Consider the following 7,496-nt stretch of genomic DNA (forward strand, 5'->3'; position numbering starts at 1 on the left):
CTAAAAATAAATATTAAAAAATAATTCAATCTCTCTCTCTCTCTCCAAAAAAAAAAAAAAAAAAGGAAGTAACAGTCTATTTCTCCACCCTTGAAATCTGGGATGGTTAACAGAATGTCATGGAAGTGATGCATTGACCATTCTGAGCCTAGGCCTTGAGAGATGCCCACATGTACCTCTTCCCCATTCTCTCAGAACCCGGCTCCAGCCAGGTGAACAAGCAAGCTTGATGAAGGATGAAAAACCCATGCCCCAGTCCCCCTGCTCTCCAACCCCCATCCCCAAGCCCACTGACGTCCAGCCAACCCCTAGAAGCAAAGCCGCCTAGCTGGCCTGCTGCCCAGAGAACTGAGCATGTGAGGGAGCCTTGCACAGCCCTCAGGGCCTGCCTAGCTCAGGCCAACTCAAAATGTCAACCCTTGGAATCACTAAATAAATGATGGCTGAGACACAAGATTTGTTCTTTCCATATCAGAGACACTGAGACCAGAGACCAGCTAATAGTTGCCAAGTAAGCATCCTTCCTTCCACTGGAAAAGCAGACTTTATAACCCACTCCCCATCCTGGAGAGCAAGTCTCCTCCAGACTGGGTCACTGCACTCTCAAGAGATAATTGTGTGTGTGTGTGTGCGTGTGTGTGTGTGTGCGCGCGCGCACGCATATGCTCGTGCACACATGGGGCTCACATGCATGTATGAATAGAGAGAAACATGAGTAAGCAACTGTAGTATGAAATGTTCTTTGCACTGTGTACCTTTTTCTAAGTCAAGAGACTATTGACGAGATTGCCTTCAGAAATATTTCCATTAGCATATCAAGAAAATTTTTTAAAAAGAAAAGGAAAAAAAAATTCTCCTCATTGTGCCCCAAACATCATATGTAGTTGTTTATCTACTCTAAAAGAGAATGTTGGGTTGCCTCAGGGGGTTACATCCACAGAGCCTGATCTTAGATGGACCTATTTTTGTCATTCTTCCTGAGACAGGATGGATCATCAGTTCTACCCTGATGCCAGAGATAACTAATGGCTGGAAGTGTTCCCGTCATCAGCCTAGGGCAGAAGAAACAGTACAAGTAGTAGCCAATCAATATTTCATGGTATTTTGAGTAAAAAATAAAAAAGGAGTTAGTTTAAAAGCCCTCCTGACTCACGTCTGTCTCTCAATCCTGAGCTCTCACTCATCGCCTTTATAAGAGAATCTATTAGCTAATCTGCAACCGTAAAGAGGAGGGAGTCTCCCCTAACCCTTAGGTATCCATGCCCCTGCGGCAGACACCCAGAGGAAGGCCAAGACAAATGGAATACCTTCTGCAGCCCTTTGGGGTGCACTCCAAGTCCCCTGACAACAAACAGGCCCCTTCTGTGTGTCCGTAGGTTTGACAGGATCCTCAGCAGCCAGGTGCTGCCACTCTTGCCTCAGGAACCCTGGGCCATCTGAGCATGAGGACTGCCCCAGGGAGTTCCCTGCCAGGCAATCCTCCCTTCTGCCAAGATGCACCTTCCCTAGAGGCCTGGGAAAGCCTTTGCTTTCATGGAGGAAAGTCTCTTTGTAAGCTAGTCACTGCTTTTTTTAAAATTGCTTTATTCTTTTATTTTAAATTTTTTTTCTTTGATAGCTTTGTGCTTTTATTGTTAAAAGCGCAGCATTATTTAAATAAAGGTGAAGAGTGACATTTCTAAGAAAATGACTGCTGCTCAGGGACAGCACTATTAATTTTAAAAGGTTATTGCTTCAAAGAACACCCTTTTAGCACAGGATGTTAAACAGCGCGAAGCTTAGCATGCCAACAGGCTGCACACCAGCCACTTCCCTCTGGTTCTCAAACCTCAAAGAGAATCTTGTGTGCGGCAGCAGCTCAGCCGCACGTGCAGCTCACTCTCCTCAGCCCCGGCGCTGCCCACAGACCTCAAAGCACCCACCAAGGCCATGGCCACCACATGGTGCACAGAACGAATGCTCTCACTCTCCAAGTGGCCCCATTTGACAACAGTCCAGTTCAGCAGCCATGGTGGAGGAGATGAGGCCCCATGTATTTGGTAGTCCACCACCAGGACATTGTCACCACAAGAGACCAGTGAGACCTTTCTTTCCATTATGGATCGGATTAGACCATCATGCTAGGTTAAAAAGTGCATAAATCAGACTCCAAAATAAGTCAGTCACAGCCCTTTTTACCAGCAGAATATCCTAAGCGCCTTCCAGGTGCATTATACTTCTGAAACTGCAGCCAACTGTCAAACATGATTCCACAGAAAAGGATCATACTGGCTAAGAGACAAGAATCTAGGATATTGGGGTTTGGTGACAGAATGTTCCTTAATTTTAGCCTTAGGGAAAACTAACATCATTATATTGCTTAAATCACTAGTAGTTGGAGCAAATAAAAGGGACTGGCACACACACATACACACACACACACACACACACACACATACAAACTCGACTTTTATTCATACATACAAATTCTTAAAAAATTACAAACACATCCACCTATATTTATATTCGGTTCTGGGGATTGAACACAGGGCACTTCAACACTGAGCTATATCTATAGTCTTTTTATTTTTTGCTTTGAGACAGGATGTCCCTAAGTTGTAATTCTCCTACCTCAACCTCTGAAGAAGTCCTTGGAATTTTAGGCATGTGCCACTGTATCCGACAGAAATATATATATATTTTATATATATATATATTTGCAGGAAGCTGTCTATTGTGCAGCTAATAAAATACAGAAAAGTTCAGGAGTAAAGATAAAGTAGAGAATCTTTTTTCCCAATGCCCAGGTTCATGCATTCTAAGAGGAGAATTAGTTTGGAAACATGTTCCTTGGTCATACTGCAGTACTGCTCTGAACCAATCAAGAAATAAGTCATCATCACATATATTGCCTCTGCTAACAAAACCAAAATCCTTCAAGTAATTGATTTCTCTTCAATTTAACCTTGTGGTTCTGAAAGAGAGGCCAATGTTAAGTCCAGATGCAATACCAATATTACAGAAAATAAATGATATCTCTAGGGCATATTAAAGTCAGTGTATCAGATTGAAGATATATATCCAGTTGTCTTGAAAATTCATTGGGATTCCCCCATTGTTAAAGAAGCAAAAACCTTTCGTGCTTCCTGGAAAGAGTTTGACAAATGAATATGTGGTGGTAGATGCCCATTGCCTTTACAAAGAAGATTGTTTAGAGAGAAAAATAATAACCCAGGCTGTCAAAATCAGTGCTATGACATAATCCTTAGTGCTAATCATTAATGCCACATTATTCAGCTCAGCGTGCCCCTTTCTCCATTATAAATGTGACTCATTTGTCACATGGAAAAGGTTGACAATTTCAATCACATGGGGGAACATTACATCTGCTCAGGACATCAGCCACTTTCTCTGCAAAAGCTCTGCTCTGTGAGGGTGTCACTTGAGAATCAGTGATAGCATTAGCACAATCAGAGAAGTCTTTTCAAGGCTGATCGCCAGTGTTGAAGGCTGGCATGATGAATATCTCCAAAAATGTCTAGATTCTCTCTGAGAATGGTGCCTTCACAGACTCGTGGGCTCAGCTCCACATGACAGTTTTAAAGCCCCGCCCTTCGCCTTTTTAATTCCCACTGATTTCATGGTGACTCACATTAAAGAAGGAAAATCAGACTCTGTCTGAGCTGACTGCACATTCTCCAGTGCTCTAACACCGACAGCACCCATTGCCCACATTAGCCATTAGAAGCAAGTATCACCAAAATGAAGAGTACCTGGTGTGAGCTATTATCCTGGGCAATTTATGCTCTCTCTGAATTGGGGCCTTTTTCTCTAAGGGGTTTCAGCCCAGAAATGCCTGAGACCCTTTTCTGATCTCAGTTTATTTGCCTAGGAATTGTCAAAGAATAGGAAAAAAATATATTGAAGACTCTTACCATTCAACCCCTAAATATTTTCACATTCGTTTAAAGTGCCCTAAGTGGAATGACAAGTTTCTGACTTTTTTTTCCCTTCCCCACCAGGATGGAAATGGCTGTCCTTGAACAGAGGCAATATCAAGGAGCGAGTCCAAGAGAACAACATTATTCAAGTCCTGGATACAATTGTTCCTGAACCTTTCAATATGTAAGCCGATAAATCTCCTTTTCTGCTGGCATGTGTTTAGGTCGAGTTGATTCCTGACTAACAACAGGCAGAATGAGGACCATTAAGGCCTCTGAAGAATGTTTATTATGCTAGCTTTTCTCTGTCTCAGGATAATACCAGATTTAATATACTTCCATCTCAGAAACTTGATCTTTAAAATAGTAAATGGACTTTATGGCCCATCTTTTCGTGTTGAAATCTGCATTTATCTGGATTAGTCTATAATCTAGAGGAAGGAATTCCATGTTGGCTCTACTGAAAGAAAGAAAAGAATGCAGAAGAGGAGTGGGCCATAACCTTAGGGAAAAATTAGTGAAGTCATAACCCTACCCTCCAGAGGTCCTTGGAGGCCACACAGAGGCACCAGCCAGGACTCTGAGACCTCAAAGTGTCCTGGAAGCCAGGTGGCTGTGCAGAATAGCCAAGGGCAGATGGTGGCAGAAAATAAGGGCACCTCACACCTAAGAGATTGCCAAGTGACAAACCTGGGAAGCCAAAATATATCTGCAATTTCAGAATGTGAGACTGGGCTAGAAGCAGAGCAAAACTTGATTCAGATGGACCACATCAAGAAACTCATCAAGAAGTTCACCAGAACAGGGGTGACTGTGCACACTTCACTGGAGGGGGCTCCTTGGTGCATGGCAAACAGACCCTAGGTGGACAAAGGGCAGCTCACCTTTAGGTTTCAGAGACAGAAGAAAGTAAGGAAAGTGGAAATGAGGGATTAGAAAAGAAGAAGCCAGAACAGGAGTAACAATGAAGTGCGTGGTTAAGGTCAGCATCTCCAGGGCCCCAACCTGCATTTGGATTTGGGTTCAGATCCATTCTGTGAAATTTCTTCTTTTCTTCTTTCCTTCTCTTGTCTCTCTTCCTTTCTTCCTTTCCCTCCTCTTTTTTACTCTCTTTTACTCTTTTTCTTACACTCTTGCTTTTTAAAAATTTACTAAGGTCTACTTTACAGATCATCCATTTCAAATGCATAACTCCGTGATGTGTAGTATCTTCACCAAGTAATGCATCCCTCACCATAAATGAGTTCTGGAACATTTCTGTCCCTCCAATATGAACTCTCATTCCCATTCTCAGCTCCTGGAAAACACTTCTCTACTTTCTTTTTGCCTTTTCTGGACATTTTGCATAAATAGAATAATACAATATGGGGTCTCCTGTGTCCAGATTCTTGTACTTAGCATCATGGTTTTGAGGCTCATTCATGGCAATGCACATGTCAATAGTTTGCTCCTTTTTATTGCTCAGTCCATTGTAGGGATATGAGATGTCTTAGCTAATACATCTCATATCCCTACAATGTAACCTGTTCAATAAGGATAAGAATAATAGAACCAACCTGAGAGGATGTTACAATGATAAATTAAATTGTGTATATTAAAAGCGTAGCATAGCAGTTGGTACCCAGAACTTGCATGATTAATCTTACCTTCCTCCATTCTCAGACTTTATAAACGTTTCCTTCCTCTTGCTCTGTACCCAGCAAGGAAAAGGAAAGTATGTTTGTCTGCATTTTTAGGGCACGGACAGGGGAATAAAAGCTAAGTGACTGTCTTGGCCACATGAGGAACTCTAGGCAGAATGGGAAGGCGTGCTTTGGCACAGACAACTCAGGAAATACAGCATCTCCTAAATAGCATTGCCCTGACTGTCATAGAGCCTACTGTTCCTAAGTGGATATGAGAAAAGATGGCAGAATTGAGTCCATCATGCACAGATTCACTTTTCTAAGAAATGGAATGATAATAATGTAAGAGGGAGCTTTGTAAGTGGGAATAAAAGCGTGAAATTGAGGAAAGGAGCAAATACAAGTGAATTGGAAAATGCCACCCCTATCCTGACATGTATTGAATTGCTACGGCATTTTTCCAAGGGAATTGCAGGTGCACCCCACTCAGGCTATCTAAGCTCAGACAGGACAAAGGAAGGAGGCTGCACATTGTCAGGAAGCGTCCTACGGCGTTGGCCATTGACTCAGCCTTTTCTCTTTCATGTAGCTGACTGTGAAAATGCACTTTTCAAAGCTTCTGACTAAATTTTTTTATTATTCCTGCCAGCAGAAATACATTAACAAAATAAAGAAATGTGCACGAAGGAATGGGGTCTAGATTCCAAAGCAATTCTTTGCTGTAGGCCCATGGAAAGAAGACACACAGGGGCCTAGAGTTGAATAATATCAAATGTAGCTGGATCTTTCAAAGAAGAAATAAAAGGGATAGATTTTTAGATATGGGAGATTTTTACATTCTTAGTAAATGTTCCTTAAAGTAGCAAGTCTCCAACCAAAATTTTAATTTTAATTAGGAGCATAGAGTTGTTTGAAAGACCATTAGAAACCTCTCAGTAAGCCCTTTCCTTTAATAGTCAGCAGGGAGAAGAATGAAAGAAACACACACACGCAAACACACACACACACGCAAACACACACACACACACACACGCCACAACCTTGGCAGGGTGAACTTTAATTTGGTCCAGGATAAGTTAAAGAAAGAACCATGGTTTCAAAGCCCACAGATTCTTTGCAATGCTAAGAGTAGGCCCTCAATAGATGGCTTTTGTGTTTAGTCAAAATAAACACCTCAGTGATGTATAAATGCAGGCCAGGAGCCCCATATGAGATCAAGCTTCAAAATTCAATTGTTCTACAATAATAAAGTAGCAAGATATTTGTGTTTTCTTTGATTCATGGGAGAGTAAGGAGCCCAGGGACCCAAGAATGCAAAAAGGAAAACATAAGGGAAGATAATTTGGAGTAGTGGTTCTCAACCAAGGATTTTTTTTTTCCCCCTGCAGGGGACATTTGGCAAGATCTGGAGCAATGTTTATCTGGCACAAACTGAGGGGAGGGATGCTGCTGGCATCTAGCCGGCAGAGGTAGGGATGCTGCCAATCATCCTTCAGTGAACAGACAGCACCCACAACAAAAAAGTGTCCCTCTCAGACAGTTAGTGGTGACAAGATTGAGAAATCCAGCTCTGGAGGAATAGAAACTGTCAACATTCGAAAAATTTAAGAATAAAACAGAGAGCTTCCAATCACTCCTGCAAGGTAGGCGGGCCTGCGACCCACCAGCAGAAGAGGAGCAGCGGCCTGCTGAGAGGCAGAGCCGCCCCCTCCCCCTGCGCTGGCAAGGTAGAGGGAACTGTGACCATCCACAGAGCAGGCCCAGCGGCCTGCTGAGGGGCAGAGCCGCCCCCCACCCCCAGCGCCTGCCGGGTAGGCGGAACGGTGACCACCGGCAGAAAAGGCCCAGTGGCCCACGGCTGAACAGAGCTTCCAATCACTCCTGCAAGGTAGGCGGGCCTGCAACCCACCAGCAGAAGAGGAGCAGCGGCCTGCTGAGAGGCAGAGCCGCC

At 43.2% G+C, this 7,496-nt stretch overlaps 1 long non-coding RNA gene across 1 annotated transcript in view; it reads right to left on the reverse strand.

The window, feature by feature from the left end:
• LOC125618009 overlaps positions 1–7,477 on the reverse strand; it is a 22,695-nt gene extending 15,218 nt beyond the window's left edge. The window contains exons 1-2 of the long non-coding RNA XR_007349218.1: positions 7,410–7,477; positions 6,292–6,297 (exon numbers count right to left, since the gene is read on the reverse strand). This is a non-coding gene — a long non-coding RNA (uncharacterized LOC125618009). The remainder of the gene's footprint in view (positions 1–6,291; positions 6,298–7,409) is intronic.
• Between the last annotated feature and the right edge of the window lie 19 nt (positions 7,478–7,496).

The sequence above is a fragment of the Marmota marmota genome, unplaced genomic scaffold (assembly GCF_001458135.2).
Source record: "Marmota marmota marmota unplaced genomic scaffold, marMar, whole genome shotgun sequence".
Taxonomy (NCBI): domain Eukaryota; kingdom Metazoa; phylum Chordata; class Mammalia; order Rodentia; family Sciuridae; genus Marmota; species Marmota marmota.